General features: G+C 32.7%; 1 pseudogene; it reads left to right on the top strand.

The window, feature by feature from the left end:
* Positions 1-858: 858 nt before the first annotated feature.
* Positions 859-11,339, top strand: LOC140184782 (elongation factor G-2, mitochondrial-like; annotated as a pseudogene).
* Positions 11,340-18,242: the final 6,903 nt, after the last annotated feature.

The raw sequence follows: 18,242 nt of genomic DNA, 5'->3' as shown, positions 1-18,242 counted from the left end.
TATTCTAAAATCAATATTAAAAACATATTTTAATAATAGACTAATCCAACATGTTTTATTATTTTCACAAACAAATTATATTTTAAAATATAAAAAGTTAAAAATAAAATTATTTCAAAAATAAAAATACAAAAGAAAAATAGATATTATTTTAACTAATTATGCTTTGTGTATTTAAAAAATTAACTATTCATATAAAAAATATATAAAAATATAATAATATATTAAAAATAAGTTAAATACTATATATATCTATATACAAATATATAATATAAATACATAATAATTAATTTAATACCTTATTTTTTTATATATAATATTTTGTATTTTCATAAGAATATTTGCCTAATTTTTTTAAAAAAGTACACAAATATGTAATTATTAAATTTATTTTATTGAGTATATATTCAAATAGGTTTCAAAAAATTTCGTATAAAACGATTTAGTCTTCGAAAACTTTTTATTATAATCAAGATCCTCAAACTTTACATAAACGAGACATTTTAGATATCTAGTTAGTTAAAGTCGTTAACTACTAACAATAAAAATAGATGTGATTGTTAAGTTGCTGACGTGACTATAACGTTGCCACGTGTCGCCAGTCGAACTAATAGGTCTTCTAAATTAAAGGACAAAAGCGATATCGTTTTTTTTTTTGAATAAAATGCTGCTTTCTACTTAAATTCTGAAATAAATGACAAAATACAAGAGTTCTTATGTGAATGCCAATACAAAAATTTTGATATAAATCTGAATGCGGTTGGTATATCTGAATATAAATGTTGTTGTTTTAATTTAAGTAAAAATGCAATCTTTTGTTCAAAAAATTTAATTTAAAGAATATTAAAGTCAGCACTTTAACAGTCACGTAGTAAGCCCCCAAAACAAACGACAAACCCTGCGCCACCTCTTCCACCACCATCATGGCACGGATAGCCAGGTCCTCTGCGCCGCGCCTGCTCTACACCTTCTTCTCCTCTTCCGTGCCCCCGGCATCCCCATCGCCGTCTCCGTCTCCGGCGTCGTCCCTCCTTGCCGGTGCATTCCACCTGCGGCACTTCTCGTCGGGTAACGCTGCTCGAGCGAGGGCGGCGGCGGCGGACAAGGAGCCATGGTGGAAGGAGTCCATGGAGCGGTTACGCAACATCGGGATCTCTGCTCACATCGACTCCGGCAAGACAACTTTGACGGAGCGAGTGCTTTTCTACACTGGTCGTATCCACGAGATCCACGAGGTTCGGGGCAGAGACGGCGTCGGCGCCAAGATGGATTCCATGGACTTGGAGAGGGAGAAAGGTATCACTATCCAGTCTGCTGCTACTTACTGCTCTTGGAAAGACTATAAGGTAAATATCTCTTTCTCTGCTATTGATAAACTGTTCCCCTTCTCCAAATTGTTGTGTTGTTTTGCTATTCCTCAAATGATAAAACAATATAAAAGTAGTTATTTACTCCAATTTTAGTCTAATTTTTAAAAAAGTAATTATTTTTTTACGTTTTCTGTAAAGAAAATGTGTATTGAAGTACCTGTCAATCTACTAGTGACTATGATGAATCAGTCAGTTTCATTTCAGTGTTGAAGTTATGATTGGAGTTGAGATTTAGTTGGATGAATTTTATGTGGTTATGAGTTGACTGAGTTCAAACTGAATTTAAGTATTAAATCAATTTTGAAGAGCTAATGAGCTTTTAATGTATAGTGAGATTTGAGTGCTTCTGTTACTGCAATCCCTAACATACTAATTATTGTTATGGATTAGTTATTAGTTATGATGGAGAATGGAGAAAAGGTTGAAAAGGTTTCTATGTGTAATTATTCTTAAGTGGAATTGAGAAAATAAAAAAATTAGTCTGCTAAGCAAAAGTAAATTGTCTCGATGACAGTCAAAAATGTTGAAACATTGGAATATTAGAATAAGAATTCTATATTATACTTGCAGTACTGATGACTTCCTTCTTTCATCTCTTTGACTTGCTAATTATTTATACTTTCTAATTTTTGGGTAAAAATATAATTGTATTTGTATTTCTTTTGGGAAATTTGTCATTGCAGACTAACATAATTGACACACCTGGTCACGTTGATTTCACCATTGAAGTTGAGATGGCTTTGCGTGTCCTTGATGGTGCTATTCTTGTACTTTGTAGTGTTGGTGGTGTGCAAAGTCAGTCCATCACGGTAGATTGACAAATGAGAAGATACGAGGTTCCAAGACTTGCATTTATTAACAAGCTTGATCGAATGGGAGCAGATCCATGGAAAGTTTTAAATCAGGTTCATTGGAGATTAATGAAGACCGTATAGATGATATGTTTTATAGTTTTATTGCCATTCATACGATTTTATGGAAGAGAATTTCGCAGATTCGGTTCCTCAATCCCTTGGTTGCTGATCTTTGAGAAATTAAGGAATTTGAAAAAGTTGAACCTCTTCTAAAGCTGATTTTTCATGATAAAACCTTCTGTAACCTGTTTACTAAAAATCTTCTATGACTTCACCTTAATTTTTATATGTATATAGCATCACATTAATTAAGATTTTGCAGCAATATATAAGCTATCAAATTTTAGTTTGGTAGTTTAGTAAGTATTATTTGTTATTACCTTTGTGCATTCTGGAAATCCTTTTAGTTTCCTTTTGATTCATTATATCATTGTCACCATACTTTCTTTTTTATTGTATTTATATTGATAAAAGAAGAATATCATTAATACGGATAGAAGGAGAAGGAGGATAAGAGATCATATATACAATAGCAAAATATAGCCAAAAGTGCTTACATCATCATTATAGTTGTATAACTTTTTTCTCATTTGAGGACTATACTTTTACAGGCACGATCTAAACTTCGGCATCATAATGCTGCAATGCAAGTTCCGATAGGCTTGGAGGATGATTTTGAGGGACTTGTTGATCTTGTGCAGTAAAAGCATACTATTTTTGGGGTTCTAATGGGTTTGTTTCAAAATTATTGCTGTTTATTACTAAAATTAATTTTCCTTATGGCTTACTTTTAGCATGCTCTATTGTTGCTTATTTCGGTGAAAAAGTTGTCACTGAAGAGGTGCCTGCAGATATGGAAGCCTTGGAAGTAGAAAAAAGGCGGGAGCTCATAGAAGCTGTGTCAGAAGTTGATGATCAACTTGCTGAAGCTTTTCTTGGTGATGAGCCCATATCACCTGCTGACCTTCAGGTCTGTGGGTTTTCTTTTTTCATTTTTCGGTTTTTTTTTTTCCTTTCCCTCATCCCTATTGAAGTTTGGTATTAACTGAAACTGAGTAGAGAGAGAAGATATTTTCTGAATCTGTTGTATTTATCCTAATCTAGCTGGTAGAGTCAGTTTCTTAAGTCCCTACTCTTCTAATCAAGTTAGAGAGTTTTCTAGCTTTCTCTATTAGGTATGTTCATTATTTGATTTATAGGATATGCATCGAATTTGGTTTACCTCTGACAATTATTTTGTTGGGATGTTTTATTGTTGATTACATAGAAGTCTTGAGCATTCTAGATGTGTATCAGAAATAGTAAAGGCATAGGTGTGTCAATGGGAAGTGGTCTTGTTATTTTATGATTATCAGTGAAAAAAATTGCTTATATTGTAATATGTATGGTTTCTGCTAATAAAAGTTGTAAGCATGGTTCTTTGGTTCTTCGTTGATGCTTAGTTCTTGCATTTTTCACTCACTTCGGCCTATGGTTTTTCACCAATAGATTATCATGAAGTCAATGTACTGCATTCTCCTTTAGCTTTATATGTAGTTTAGAATATTTAATTATTTTATTAAATATTGAGTTTTATTATTGTGATGTCATTTTTCTTTGAGCAGGAAGCAATTCGTAGGGCCACCATAGCACGGAAGTTTGTACCAGTGTTCATGGGTAGTGTTTTTAAAAATAAGGCAACCATTGAATTACCTTTAGTTATTATGTGTATTCTATGCTATATAGTCATTGCTTTCTGTATTCCTCCTCTTTACATTATTAATATGTTGTATCCTTATTTTCCATATGTACACAATGCACCTAATTTGGATATGTTTTTTTTTTTCCTTTTCTTTTTTTGAGAACTTAAATCCTCTTGGCATAGTTGCCTCGACATTCTGTAGTACACAACTGCTATAATGGTTGAGTATGCATATCATATGGGATCATAAATGGCATGCATCATGTTAGCAGGTATTTAATATTTGTCAGGATGGCTCAAAATATTAGGAGTGTAAAATATTCAAATATTGCAAGAGGTAGCTTAAGTTGCCCAACCTACTAGATCCTTTACGTTTGTTTTGATTGGATCATAGATGTCTGGGATTTTTGATCCCATCATATGCCCAAATGAAATCAAATACAGGTCAATTTATGACCATACACAATAAATATAAAGGAATAAAATATTTTGTCCTGATAAATTTTTATTAGAATGCTGCTGTGTTTATAACTATCTATTACTGACTACTCGTCTCCTATTTGTGTTCGATCTCCTATCTTGCTTGTGATATTCTGGATTGCTCTGTTAATGTGGCGTGTAATGTTTTGTAATTTGTATCATTTATTAAGTTACCTTTTGATCGGATTTGTGTAATTGATGAATCTTTTTATCATCAATTCGTCTCGGGTTGGTATCCTTGCTCTCAAGTTCAAACTCCCAAACCCCCAAGAGGTTCTCTTGTACATGCATATGCTTGCAGGCATCCCTATTTTTACCTTCTGCCTCTTATGCTTTTCATTGTCTTCTGTTACTGATACAGGGAGTACAGCCACTTCTGGATGGTGTACTTAATTATTTGCCATGTCCAATTGAAGTTAGTAGTTATGCCCTTGACCAAACAAAGAATGAGGAAAAGGTACCTGATTTGTAAGATGTTTATCTTTGTTTTGCTTTGATATTATGATCTATTTGTCATAAATTGTCAATTGGCCTCTGAATTTGCAGGCTATTTTTTAATGATGATTTATAAGTTTCTTTATATATATAGATTAGATATATATTTGAGTGGGAGTGAAAGAAGAATATTTGGTTTGAAGAATCATACAAGAAAATATATGGAAAATAGAGTAAAACCTAGAAAAAGGGGAAAAACATCAATTAAGAACTTGTTTAATTACTCGAATAATTAAATTTTCATGGATTTTTTAAAATGTAATTACTAGTTAAACATAATCTTTAAAAAAGTTAAAAATTCTCATGTGGACATTTTCTTGCATCTATAGTAGCATTTGTAAGACTCCACGCAGAAAAAGTAAATACAAAATGAAAAATAACATAACTTAGATTTAACCGGGATGATAACTATTGCATAAGTTTTTCAAAATATAAATCACAACTTAGTCAAGGGAAGGTTAAATTATTTTGATAGAAAAAGAAATTTTATTAGGAGAGAGAAGAATGTACACAAGAGGATGGAATATCCTCACATGGATACAAAATGGTATCACCCAACAAACAGGACCATGTACTAAAGCATGCCAATCCCTTTGAATGTTAGCTAGAGGAAGTGAGGAACACCCTTAGACAGACCATGTACGAAGCACCAAAGCGAGGCCGAAAAGGTAATCGTATCTCAATTAAATGAGTAGTCGAAAAGGAGCTGTTAAAAGGCATGGACTTCCTTTACAAGTTTCAACCGAATGCGCCAAAACACTGAAAAGTTACCAATTGTATTTGCTTCTTGGTATGATCCAAAACTTTGAATGTGGTAATTAGAAACTGATGCAAATCCATTGGGAAAAACCCAAGGATTTTAAATGATACCAAAAGGCCTGGAGAGTTCTTGCTGTGGCAATGAGAGGCCTGCAAATGATTTTGCAAGCCGATTTTGCATTTGTGCTCTTGTTTCTTTTTTTATTGAATAATTTATCTATGCACTTTCAGGTTGAGTTGACTGGAAGTCTTGATGGGCCACTTGTAGCGTTGGCATTTAAGTTGGAGGAAGGGCGGTTTGGCCAGTTGACATATTTAAGGTAATATTACTTCAAACTCTTTTTCAACATATATAAGGCAGTATCAAGTGAGAGAAGTTGGCTGTTATGAGAGTGAGAGCAATTCTTGGCTGCATCATCGTACATGAATGGTTGACGTACTTTAGAGCTCACATGATTACATAAAGAAGTCGCATCTCGTATGACTGTATGTAACAACTGGTACCAATTGTAGGTAGAAAAGAGATCAAACAGTACAGAAACTGAAGGAAATGGGTAAAATCCAATGTGGCTTTACCCTTCCCCAGGTCATGTGTTCTTTACTGAGAAAGGAAAAAACAATGTGTGACAAATGGCAGGCTTTTGAGAGACCTGACCCTCTCCTAGTCTGATTCTAATCCCAACAATCTGAATGCCCTCCTCAGCATTTTGTCACCTCCCAATATACTCCCCAACTCTCTTTTCTAACAAAATCATTTCACTACCCCTCCCCACCAGTCTTGCCACCCAGAGTTACCAGTCCCTCGGGCCCATATTGCGCTCCCCTCCTCCCCGTCCTGAGCATTTTGTTTTCCCACAACCGAGATTTACTCATTTCATTCTCACCATTAACCATTTTATCACTTTCCCTGCGTGTGTTTGTCTGCATATATTTTGTTTTGAATGTGTTAACTTTGTAAATTACACAAAATTATTGGATTGTTTTCTCAATTTTCCTTCCCCCCGGCTTTGGGTGTTGAAGAATTTACGAGGGTGTGATCCGCAAGGGCGAGTTTATTATTAATGTAAACACCGGCAAGAAGATCAAGGTAAAATCTAAGGCTTTTTGTGATTGTGTTATTCATGTGCATATGTGCAATTGAATCCTGGAATTTTTTTTGGCTAATGCTATGCTATAAATCATAGGTGTAACTCTCAAGATTTTTCCAAACACAACTTTGCAGTAGTGTTTTGTTGAAATCTTCAGCTTTTTATTATCTCCTTTAGATTTCATCTTGGGAAGAGTAATAAATTACATGACATAAGATTATAGCAATTATTCAATTTTAATCTACCCTGGGTTCATGAATTTCTTTAAAACTATGCACCAAAATTTTGTTGCTGTGCTACCAGTGATGTAATATTTTCACTAGTTAGATCATTAGGTCTGTACTTTCATGTATTGCATTTCAAAATTAGAATGAATTTTTGGCTAAATGTTTTTCTTAATGGATGCAGGTTCCTCGCTTAGTTAGGATGCATTCTGATGAGATAGAGGTTAGGTTTTGGATTTACAGTATTACTGGCGGATTTTCATGTTATTGGTATTTTTTTCTCATTACTTTTTTATGGTAAAGAGGAACTCTTATCCCCTTGTCCTACCCAGTTTGTTTAGTTTTCTCTTCATATTAAAAAAAGTCTTCTTTTATCAAGAAAAAACAAAAAAGAAAAGAAAAGAAAAGAAAAAGAAACTTTTGTTGGGTAGGTTATAGGCTATTGTTTTTGCTATAGAGTAACTTGGTAGGGGTACCTTTCCCAGCTTGATTTGTTACGAAGACTGTTTAATATATTTCAATAATTAAATATATTTAATATTCAATTAGGATTTTATCCAAATTGCAGGACATTCAAGAGGCTCATGCAGGGCAAATATTGATTTCTGGAATCCTATATTGTACCTTTATTTATTCAAGATTTAATTAAGGGTCTTGTTAACAAGTGTTAAGGCACTTACTAAGAATACTATAAGAACAAGTAAATGCTAACTTTTTTTAATTTTTCTGTGCACTGAATGCAAACCAAAACTTTTCTATTTTCTCTCTTAACCAATGCCCATAGGAAACTCTCAAGTTAAATCTTTTAAATTAATTTGTAAGGCTCTAATTGTATAGTTTAATCAATTTTTTAGGCTTAATTACTGTCAATCCTTCTCAACAGCTGTTAAACATTCTGAATTTCTGATAATTGAGTCTTTTGTTGTTAGCAGTCTCTGCCTATTGATGTAGAGAATGAATTGCACTCAATTTTGAACTTAATCTTGTAGTAATATGTTGCCTAAGTTAGTTTTATATTGGCCTTAATACATGATTACTTGTCTAACTTTTTTCCATCCATTGGTTATTAGGAGATACTTTTACCGATGGATCAGTTAAATACACAATGACTTCCATGAATGTTCCTGAACCTGTAATGTCATTAGCTGTACAGCCAGTTTCAAAAGATTCTGGAGGGCAAGTAAGTAGTTTCTTTATGTAACACACTGACCACTCTGTCCCAGCTTATCATGTATTTGATTTTCTTGGTATATCACTTGTAGTTTTCAAAAGTTTTGAATCGCTTCTAGAAAGAGGATCCTACATTCCGTGTTGGTTTAGACCCAGAGAGTGGGCAGGTAATGTTCTATTCTATTTATCTAGATCATAGAAGTGGCAAATTTGTTGAACTTGCAATGACATAGTTTACCTTTGTTGTTAGACTATCATTTCTGGAATGGGAGAACTACATTTAGATATTTATGTTGAACGTATTCGGAGAGAGTATAAGGTACCTATTCCTTTCCCATGCATTAATGTTGTTAATCCTTGCTGATACTGGTTTTATATTTCCTGCTTCTGGAGTTTCATTATTATGTTCCTACTTGTTAAGGTAGATGCAACTGTTGGAAAGCCCCATGTAAACTAAAGAGAAACTGTTACACAACGTGCTGATTTTGATTATTTACACAAGAAGCAATCTGGAGGGCAAGGTCAATATGGACGGGTAATTGGGTATGTGTCGGTAATTTTTATATTAGTTACCATACATAAGATTTTTTTTTTATTAAAATCAGATTAGACATGGGGATTGCCCGAGAGTGGCACTTTGCACTATGATCGTCATATGCTCTAATTATTATTATTATTTGTATCCCACTAATTTACATCTCACCTTTACAATATCAATAATCAAGATTTGGATTTGTTTCTCATGAAAGTGTTAGATATAAAATCGTGTCGCTGACCAACAATTTAAGTTCATGGGAAAGATGGTTCATATCATGGTATATTACTGTACCAGAACCTATTCTATGGTTGTTTTTGGGTCACCCCAAAATGTCTAGTCAACCAAATAGCAAGTCTTTGTCCAGTCTTGAGCATGAGAAGGTATATTATAGTTCCACATGTCCTAAGGATAAGGTGTGGTAGAAGCCTTTACAAGTCTAGGGCAACCCTCTCCCTTGAGCTATTTTTTAAAGTTTAATTAGAGTGACTGAGTTTCAATAATGGTGTAAGAGCTTCTATGACTAGACAGAGGGTTCAATCCTTGTTGTCTCTCAATTATTCTTAATAAAAGCTGCATCCCAAGATAGGATGGACCTGTGCATTGTCCATTCTTCAAACTCAAAAAGAATAAGCGACATTCGTGTGAAGGGGCCTGTTCGATATTAAACCATTCTTTTGAGTTTTACCTTTATCCAATTACAATAATTACAACTTTAGGAGAGATAATTACTGACAAACTGTTAGCATCTCCAAATAAAGTTTAATTGCAATTACAATTACAATTTTCAATACCCTATGGTTGGAGCATAGAAATCATGTGAACCAACCTTGCAAGAAATATAATGACTGTGACTTAGTCTTGATTAACTTTCTCTCAAACAACCGCATGTCTAAATATGCATAGACCTTGCATGCAAGGCAAGATTAGGGAGTAGGCACTGTTTGAAGAACTGTTTGATCATTACAAGATTCTTTAATTATTTTTCCCCAAGTTTTAACTTACTGAATATTACAAGATAAATATGCCGTTGTAGTGTGTAAATTATATATTTTTTGTATTAGGCTCAATAAGTACTTTCTAAAAGATAAAAAAAAGTAACTTATATTAATCTTACAGCAAATTGTTTATTCAGAAATTACTTTTTGAGAAGTTCCTTTTAATATAAGCGCTTGACAAAAGAGGCATTTTTGTCCATGTTAGTTTTTAAACAAATTTGTCTCAATTTATATTCTTTTCTGTGTGGTTAGAAATAAAATTAAGTTGATGCGTTATTAAAAAAATTTAAAGTTAGTCAAAAAAGTTTTGTTAAATAAAAGGTGTTGTGAATTAATAAATCAAGAAAGTATACATTGTGATTTTCAAACAATGTCATCCAAACTAAATGCATGTCTCTTAGGAACAGAAAATTGCTGGTATTCAAGGGCAATCAAATTTTAGAAAGGGATTTTCATTTACTTCCAGACTTCTCCATGTGTATAAATATCCTTTTTCTTTTCTCAATAAAAGTGTATTAATCCTTAGATTTAAAACAAATTGGATAAAGCCTTCTTCTCTTTGCTGTGGTTCTGGTTCTGTTTCTGGGCTAATGGCTTCCGTATAAAGTATATCTACTTTATGATAGCAGCTGATTGTGAATTTGTGATGTTCCAACTTGTCCCTAATCACCTTTTGTTTCTTGATGCTTAGTGAATTCACTATGTTCTATGTTTGCAGGTATATTGAACCACTTCGGGCAGGATCACCAACTAAATTCGAATTTGAAAACCTCCTTGTTGGGCAAGCTATTCCATCAGGTTTTATCCCTGCAATTGAAAAAGGTTTTAAGGAAGCCGCCAACTCGTGAGTGAAATTTTCATCATTGGTTATTTGTGATTTCTACTTTAAATCTAATTGTCGTTCAACATATATTATCTTATTCCCCATGAATGTAATAAAGACCACCGAAAAATGTAATGATGGAATAAGTGAGCATTCAAAAGTAATTTATGGGGACTAAGAATGTAATATTGAGGAAGCCAAAGTTCATTCATTAGCATATTTACGAAACATCAATTTTATTATGCGATTCAGCCATGATAGTGTTACAATACTCATTTTATGGTAACGTAATGTTGCTTTCATACAGGGGGGCTTTAATTGGACATCCTGTCGAAAATCTTAAGAATTGTCTTGACAGATGGTACTGCTCATGCCGTTGATTCTAGTGAACTTGCATTTAAGTTGGCTTCTATCTATGCTTTCATACAGGTTCTTTACAATTCTGCATCCATATTCATAACATTGCACATATTATCATGATAATATTGTCCATAGTTTTGTTCTCATAGTAATGACCATATTCTTTGATTTTTGTATCAGTGCTATACAGCTTCCAGGCCATTTATATTAGAACCTGTTATGCTTGTTGAGCTGAAAGTACCAACAGAATTCCAAGGAGCTTTCGCTGGTGACATTAACAAGTGGGGTTTCTTATTTTATTCTATCCTTGTTTCTCTTTTCAAATGGTTTATTTATGATATTGGTTTATTTATGATATTTTTATCTATGGTATTGGTTTATGATACTGGTTTATTTTATTCTATCTTTGATATTGGTTTATTTATGATATTTTTATCTATGGTATACGATGTCAGATTTTTTTTTTATTAAATTTTAATTTAGGTTAAGAGTTTTTAAGTCATCTTAATTAGTAGCTAGAAAAACTGACAGAATGCTTTTTGAAAAAAGTGACAAAATCTATGCTTTGCCTCTGATACCACTTTTAGACGGTGATTATAATGTGAAAAAGGTTAATGAACTCCTCAATTTTTAGATTTATATACACTAATTAATTATTACTCATAATTATAATATATAATAAAGAAGAACATGATGAGTCCTAATTGATCTTAATTAATTCTAGTATATCCTAATCCATACATAAACACACTTTAATATAATATTAATCATAGTTATTAGAACCAAATGACCAGGTAACCTGATTACTGGATCAACCGGTAGGTCACTGGTTTACCCGGTTGATCCGGTCATAATTTAAAAAATATAAATTATATAAATAAAATTAAAATTACATACTAAGACTTAAAATGTAAGTCTTTATAAATATAATAATAATCAAATGTTAATTTTTAGACAACTAATGATACAAAAAAAAGATAATAAATTAGTTTTTAATACAAAATACTTTCTCTATTTAAATAAACAAGAGCAAGCAAAAGATAACATAATTGATAATAAAGTCCAAGTGATCTTAAAATCGAAATTTATATCTTCATAGGACAAATTTAGAGCTTGATCAACATTTTTCTCATTTTGATTTGCATCTATATCTTTCATAAGAAACACTGCATTATGATGTTATACAGAACATCAGAATAAGAGAAAGAAGAGTTTGAAGAGAGAGATACAAGAAACTAGTTACATTGTATGATAATTATGATAACTTTTAGGGAGTAACAAAAATATAAACTACGATAACTTTCAGGCAGCAACAAAAAAAAAAAAAAAGAAAATTGAAACAAAAAGAACAGGGGGAACTCACTAATAAATTCAAGGTTCATGATAATCAGTAACAAATTTCAGCAACACATTTGGTTTTCAGCAACAAAATTAAAACAGAAAGAACATGGGGAACTTACCAAATCGGGTTGCACGAAGGAATCTGACGGCGAAGGAGAAGCTGATGGCGAGGGAGAAGCTAACGGCAAGGCTCGAAGCAAGAAGACGACAACGAAGACCAGTCCACCGGGACCTGTTGCCTCTATTACAGGCGACGAAGAGCGCAGGGAAGGGAGAGATCGAGACCAGGTGCGAGACAGAGACCGTGAGAAGCAAGAAGATGACCACCACCACTACCCGAGGGACCAGATGTGGTTCCGTCTGCTTCTGCCGCCAACGAAGCGAACACCGGGGCACGGGACCGCGACGACGACCAAGGTGAGTGGACGAGATGAGAGACTGAGAGAGCGACGAGGTGAGGCCGTGAGAGACTGAGAGTGACGACTGTCGAGGTGAGGGGAGAGACGAGAAAGGGACTACTGAGTATTGAGTTTCGACTGCCGAGCTAGAGATGGAGAGAGCACAGAGACTGGCTGGGTTAGGGGGTTTTACTTAGACACTCAGAGTCAAGAGTCTCAGATTTGGCATTTGGGCATAGGGTTTCATCTAAAGGGAAAGGTTAGGAGGGGGGTTATGAAAGGACGCCGTTTCAAGTATTAGGAAGAAAAAAAAATAAAAAAGACCCGGATCGGGTTAAATTAACCGGCCGGGTCATCGGATTTCACGAAAACCCGTTTGGTCGAACCGGGTCTGTTGCACAACCAGTTCAACGAGTGGCTTGGCCCGACCAAGTAACCGGGTGACCGAGTTTTCGGTCGAACCGACAAGGTCAAGCCGGATTTGATAAATATGTCTACAATAGACCACAAATAAAGATACAAATATCCTACATAATATAATTTGCAACATCCATGTACAGCTCTCCAACATTCATTAAAAGTTTTCAACTATCGTCATTTTAATCTACATTATTACTTAATAAACCAAAAATTACAGCAGGTGGATAGCTTTTTGTCATCTCCCAAAGCAATCACTCGATATTTCCTCACAACATCCTTTATTATTTTTCCTGCATCTTATGTTATATGTCCATTCCCTTTGTAGCATTTAGCAACATGATACATATATAGAGATATCTTTTAGTCATCACAATATGTTTTTAGATGCCCTTTATATCAATGCATATCTCAACTTTTCTTTCTTCCTTCTTTCTTTCTCTTTTTATTTCTTTCTCTCTTTTTACTTAACTCATTTTCTTCTTTGATATCTTTTGATTGTAAATTATTAATTTTTTATAATCCAAAATGGGACGAAAGTAATCCCAGAGAATGTGTTTCTTGAACTTCTCAACTTTTTCAATGAATAATAATATTCTGTGTGATCTGATATATTTCAATTAACAAATTAACATAGACAATAATAAAAGATAGAAATATGGTTGGTCTAACAAGCATCATCAATTGCATAACCATAAAGGAGTTGCATTACGTGAATAAAGGATAAATTGAGAATCGCAAACAATCATATGCAAGACACTTATTAAATTGTATTTAATGAAGATCGATTAGTGAACCTAAATGGTAAGCAAAACCGAAGCAAACTAAGGCCTTCATTCTTCCATTTGTCTTTAATTAAATTCAAATGACAAGCAAATTAAGTCCCTAAAATGTTAACTAGTTCATTCTTTTATAAAGCAGCAAGGTTTAATCATACACAAGCAAATTAAGCCTCTATTTGGGAAGAACACATCACAAATATTAAAAAGCTCTAACTAAATTGAATAAAGTTTAATCACACTGTATTTTCATCTCATAAAGAGGCAATCTAGAACTAACCTAATAAAAAAGATAGATGAACAAAGAAATTTAAAAATTGAACTAATCCATATTCTTAACTAATCAAGTCATCAATATTGAATAATCAATTAATCAAAAATCAAGAGACGCACAGAAAAGTAGAAGAAAAAATACGTCATCAATGTCCATTTCATTAAGCAAATTCTACTGCCAAAGCTCTATCATTCGAGAAAATGACACAAAACAATCATACAAAATACCATCGTTTAAAAATAAATAAATTCAATTCACAGAGCAAGAGGAAAAAATATTTAGATAAAATCAAACAAGAGACACAAATTTAGGTTCCAAATTGAGAAATGACAACAAATAGAAGATAAAGAAGGAGAACGCATACCTAATTTTCTGAAGGAAGGAGACGTTCGTTGCAGTGCTGGCAGCAGAGTTTGCAGGCGGCGGCGGAGGCTGCTAGTGGATAGAATAGCGGCAGTGTGCGTAGAGAAAGCAAAAGGTAAGGTTGGAGAGGGAGTACAGAGTAGAGAGCACAGCAGCAGCGAAGAGAGGAGAAGTGAGCAGATCGGCATCGAGCTCAAAGGTTGCAGCCTCAACAGCAATAGTAACAGTGTACAATGAAGAAATCAGAGGGATGCTGGAGAAAGAAGTGGCTGCCGTTCTGGTCTACGACAGGGTGGGAGACTGCGGGGCTGTGGAAGAAGAATATTGGAGATTCGAAAGTAGTGGGTATTGTTGGGTAAGCAAAGAGAAAATGGAATGTCATAGGTGTTGGGGTATTTTTTGGAGTGTTTGTCACTCATGTATTAATTTGAAATCTTTAGATTTTTTATTTTTGTTAATAGTTTATTAGTTTAACGATATTTCTTTATATTTAAAGATCAAATTAAAATTATGATTAAAAATTAAATATTTCAAATTTAAACAATAAAATTTAAGAGGCTAAATTGGAATAAATTAAAATAGTTTGAATACCCTACGAATAAACTATGTCAAAATATGACAAATTAGAGGATTGGAAATTAAGTGTGACTAACTTACATCCTATATATGTATATATTATAAAAATATGTTATAGGTGTGTATTAAACCAAAGATCTCTCACTTAGTGCAAAACCCTAAAAAATACCCTAAAAAGTCCTAGAAAACTCCTAAAAACCCCTAAAAAAAATCCTAAAGAATCCTGGAAAACCCTAGAAAACCCTAAAAAACCATAGAAAACTCTAGATGACCCTAGAAAACTTTAGAAAAACTCTAAAAAATCCTAAAAAAATCTAAGTACCCTAACAAACCCTAGAAAACCCTAGAAAATCCAAGAAAAACCCCTAAAAAATCTTAGAAAATCTTAGAAAATCCTACAAATCCTAAAAAACTAGAAAACCCTAGAAAATCCTACAAAACCTTAGAAATTCCTAGATAACGCTAGAAAACTTTAGAAAAACCCTTGAAAATCCTCGAAAACAATAGAAAATCCTAGAAAACCTTAGAAAAATCTAGAAAATCCTAGAAAAATCTTAAAAATCCTAAAAACCATAAAAAATCCTAAAAAACCCTAAAAATCTTAGAAAGTTTTAGAAAACCCTAGAAAAAACCTAGAAAACCTTAGAAAACCCTTGAAAATCCTAGAAAACCCTAGAAAATCCTAGATAACCCTAAGAACCATAAAAAAACCCTAGAAAAAACCATAAGAAACCCTAGAAAAACCATAAAAAAATCCTAGAAAACTCTAAAAATCATAGAAAACCCTAGAAAATACTAGAAAAAACTTAGAAAACCCTAGAAGATCCTAGAAAACCCTAGAAACCCCATAAAAATCCTAGAAAATCCTAGATAACCCTAAAAAAAATCTTAGAAAATCCTAAAAAATTCTAGAAAAACCATAGAAAAATGCTAGAAGATCCTAAAATATCCTAGAAAACCCTAGAAATTCATAAATAACACTAGAAAATCTTTGATAACCCTAGAAATCTCTAAAAATTCTTAGAAAATAATAGAAACCCTAAAAACCCTAGAAAACCCTAGTAAATCTTTAAAAACCCTAAAAAGTCCTAGAAAACCCAAGAAAACCCTAGAAAAACCTAGAAAATCCAAGAAAATAATAGAAAAATTTTAGAAAACTCTAGAAAAATCTATAAAACCCTAGAAAAATCCTAGAAAACCCTAAAAATCCTACAAAACCCTAGAAATTCCTAGATAACGCTAGAAAACTTTAGAAAAACCCTTGAAAATCCTAGAAAAGAATAGAAAAATCCTAGAAAACCTTAGAAAAATCTAGAAAATCCTAGAAAAATCCTAAAAATCCTAAAAACCATAAAAAATCCTAAAAAACCCTAAAAATCTTAGAAAGTTTTAGAAAATCCTAGAAAAAACCTAGAAAACCTTAGAAAACCCTTGAAAATCCTAGAAAACCCTAGAAAATCCTAGATAACCCTAAGAACCATAAAAAAACCCTAGAAAAAACCATAAGAAACCCTAGAAAAACCATAAAAAACCCTAGAAAATCCTAAAAATCATAGAAAATCCTAGAAAATCCTAGAAAAAACTTAGAAAACCCTAGAAGATCCTAGAAAACCCTAGAAAAACTATAAAAATCCTAGAAAATCCTAGATAACCCTAAAAAAAATCTTAGAAAACTCTAAAAAATTCTAGAAAAACCATAGAAAACCATAGAAAAACGCTAGAAGATCCTAAAATATCCTAGAAAATCCTAGAAATCCATAAATAACACTAGAAAATCTTTGATAACCCTAGAAATCCCTAAAAAATCTTAGAAAATAATAGAAACTCTAAAAACCCTAGAAAACCCTAGTAAATCTTAAAAAACCCTAAAAAGTCCTAGAAAACCCAAGAAAACCCTAGAAAAACCTAGAAAATCCAAGAAAATAATAGAAAAATTTTAGAAAACTCTAGAAAAATCTATAAAACCCTAGAAAAATCCTAGAAAACCCTAAAAATCCTACAAAGCCCTAGAAATTCCTAGATAACGCTAGAAAACTTTAGAAAAACCCTTGAAAATCCTAGAAAACAATAGAAAAATCCTAGAAAACCTTAGAAAAATCGAGAAAATCCTAGAAAAATCCTAAAAATCCTAAAAACCATAAAAAATCCTAAAAAACCCTAAAAATCTTAGAAAGTTTGAGAAAACCCTAGAAAAAGCCTAGAAAACCTTAGAAAACCCTTGAAAACCCTAGAAAACCCTAGAAAATCCTAGATAACTCTAAGAACCATAAAAAAAATCCTAGAAAAAACCATAAGAAACCCTAGAAAAACCATAAAAAACCCTAGAAAATCCTAAAAACCATAGAAAACCCTTGAAAATCCTAGAAAAAACTTTGAAACTCTAGAAGATCCTAGAAAACCCTAGAAAAACCATAAAAATCCTAGAAAATCCTAGATAACCCTAAAAAAAATCTTAGAAAACCCTAAAAAATTCTAGAAAAACCATAAAAAACCATAGAAAAACGCTAGAAGATCCTAAAATATCCTAGAAAACCCTAGAAATCCATAAATAACACTAGAAAATCTTTGATAACCCTAGAAATCCCTAAAAAATCTTAGAAAATAATAGAAACCCTAAAAACCCTAGAAAATCCTAGTAAATCTTAAAAAACCCTAAAAAGTCCTAGAAAACCCAAGAAAACCCTAGAAAAACCTAGAAAATCCAAGAAAATAATAGAAAAATTTTAGAAAACTCTAGAAAAATCTATAAAACCCTGAAAAAATCCTAGAAAACCCTAAAAATCCTACAAAACTCTAGAAATTCCTAGATAACGCTAGAAAACTTTAGAAAAACCCTTGAAAATCCTAGAAAACAATAGAAAAATCCTAGAAAACCTTAGAAAAATCTAGAAAATCCTAGAAAAATCCTAAAAATCCGAAAAACCATAAAAAATCCTAAAAAATCCTAAAAATTTTAGAAAGTTTTAGAAAACCCTAGAAAAAACCTAGAAAACCTTAGAAAACCCTTGAAAACCCTAGAAAATCCTAGATAACCCTAAGAACCATAAAAAAACCCTAGAAAAAACCATAAGAACCCCTAGAAAAACTATAAAAAATCCTAGAAAATCCTAAAAACCATAGAAAACCCTAGAAAATCCTAGAAAAAACTTAGAAAACTCTAGAAGATCCTAGAAAACCCTAGAAAAACCATAAAAATCCTAGAAAATCCTAGATAACCCTAAAAAAATCTTAGAAAACCCTAAAAAATTCTAGAAAAA

This window comes from Arachis hypogaea, chromosome 5 (assembly GCF_003086295.3).
Source record: "Arachis hypogaea cultivar Tifrunner chromosome 5, arahy.Tifrunner.gnm2.J5K5, whole genome shotgun sequence".
In the NCBI taxonomy this organism is placed as follows: Eukaryota; Viridiplantae; Streptophyta; class Magnoliopsida; order Fabales; family Fabaceae; genus Arachis; species Arachis hypogaea.
This window is presented reverse-complemented; position numbering and strand designations above follow the sequence as displayed.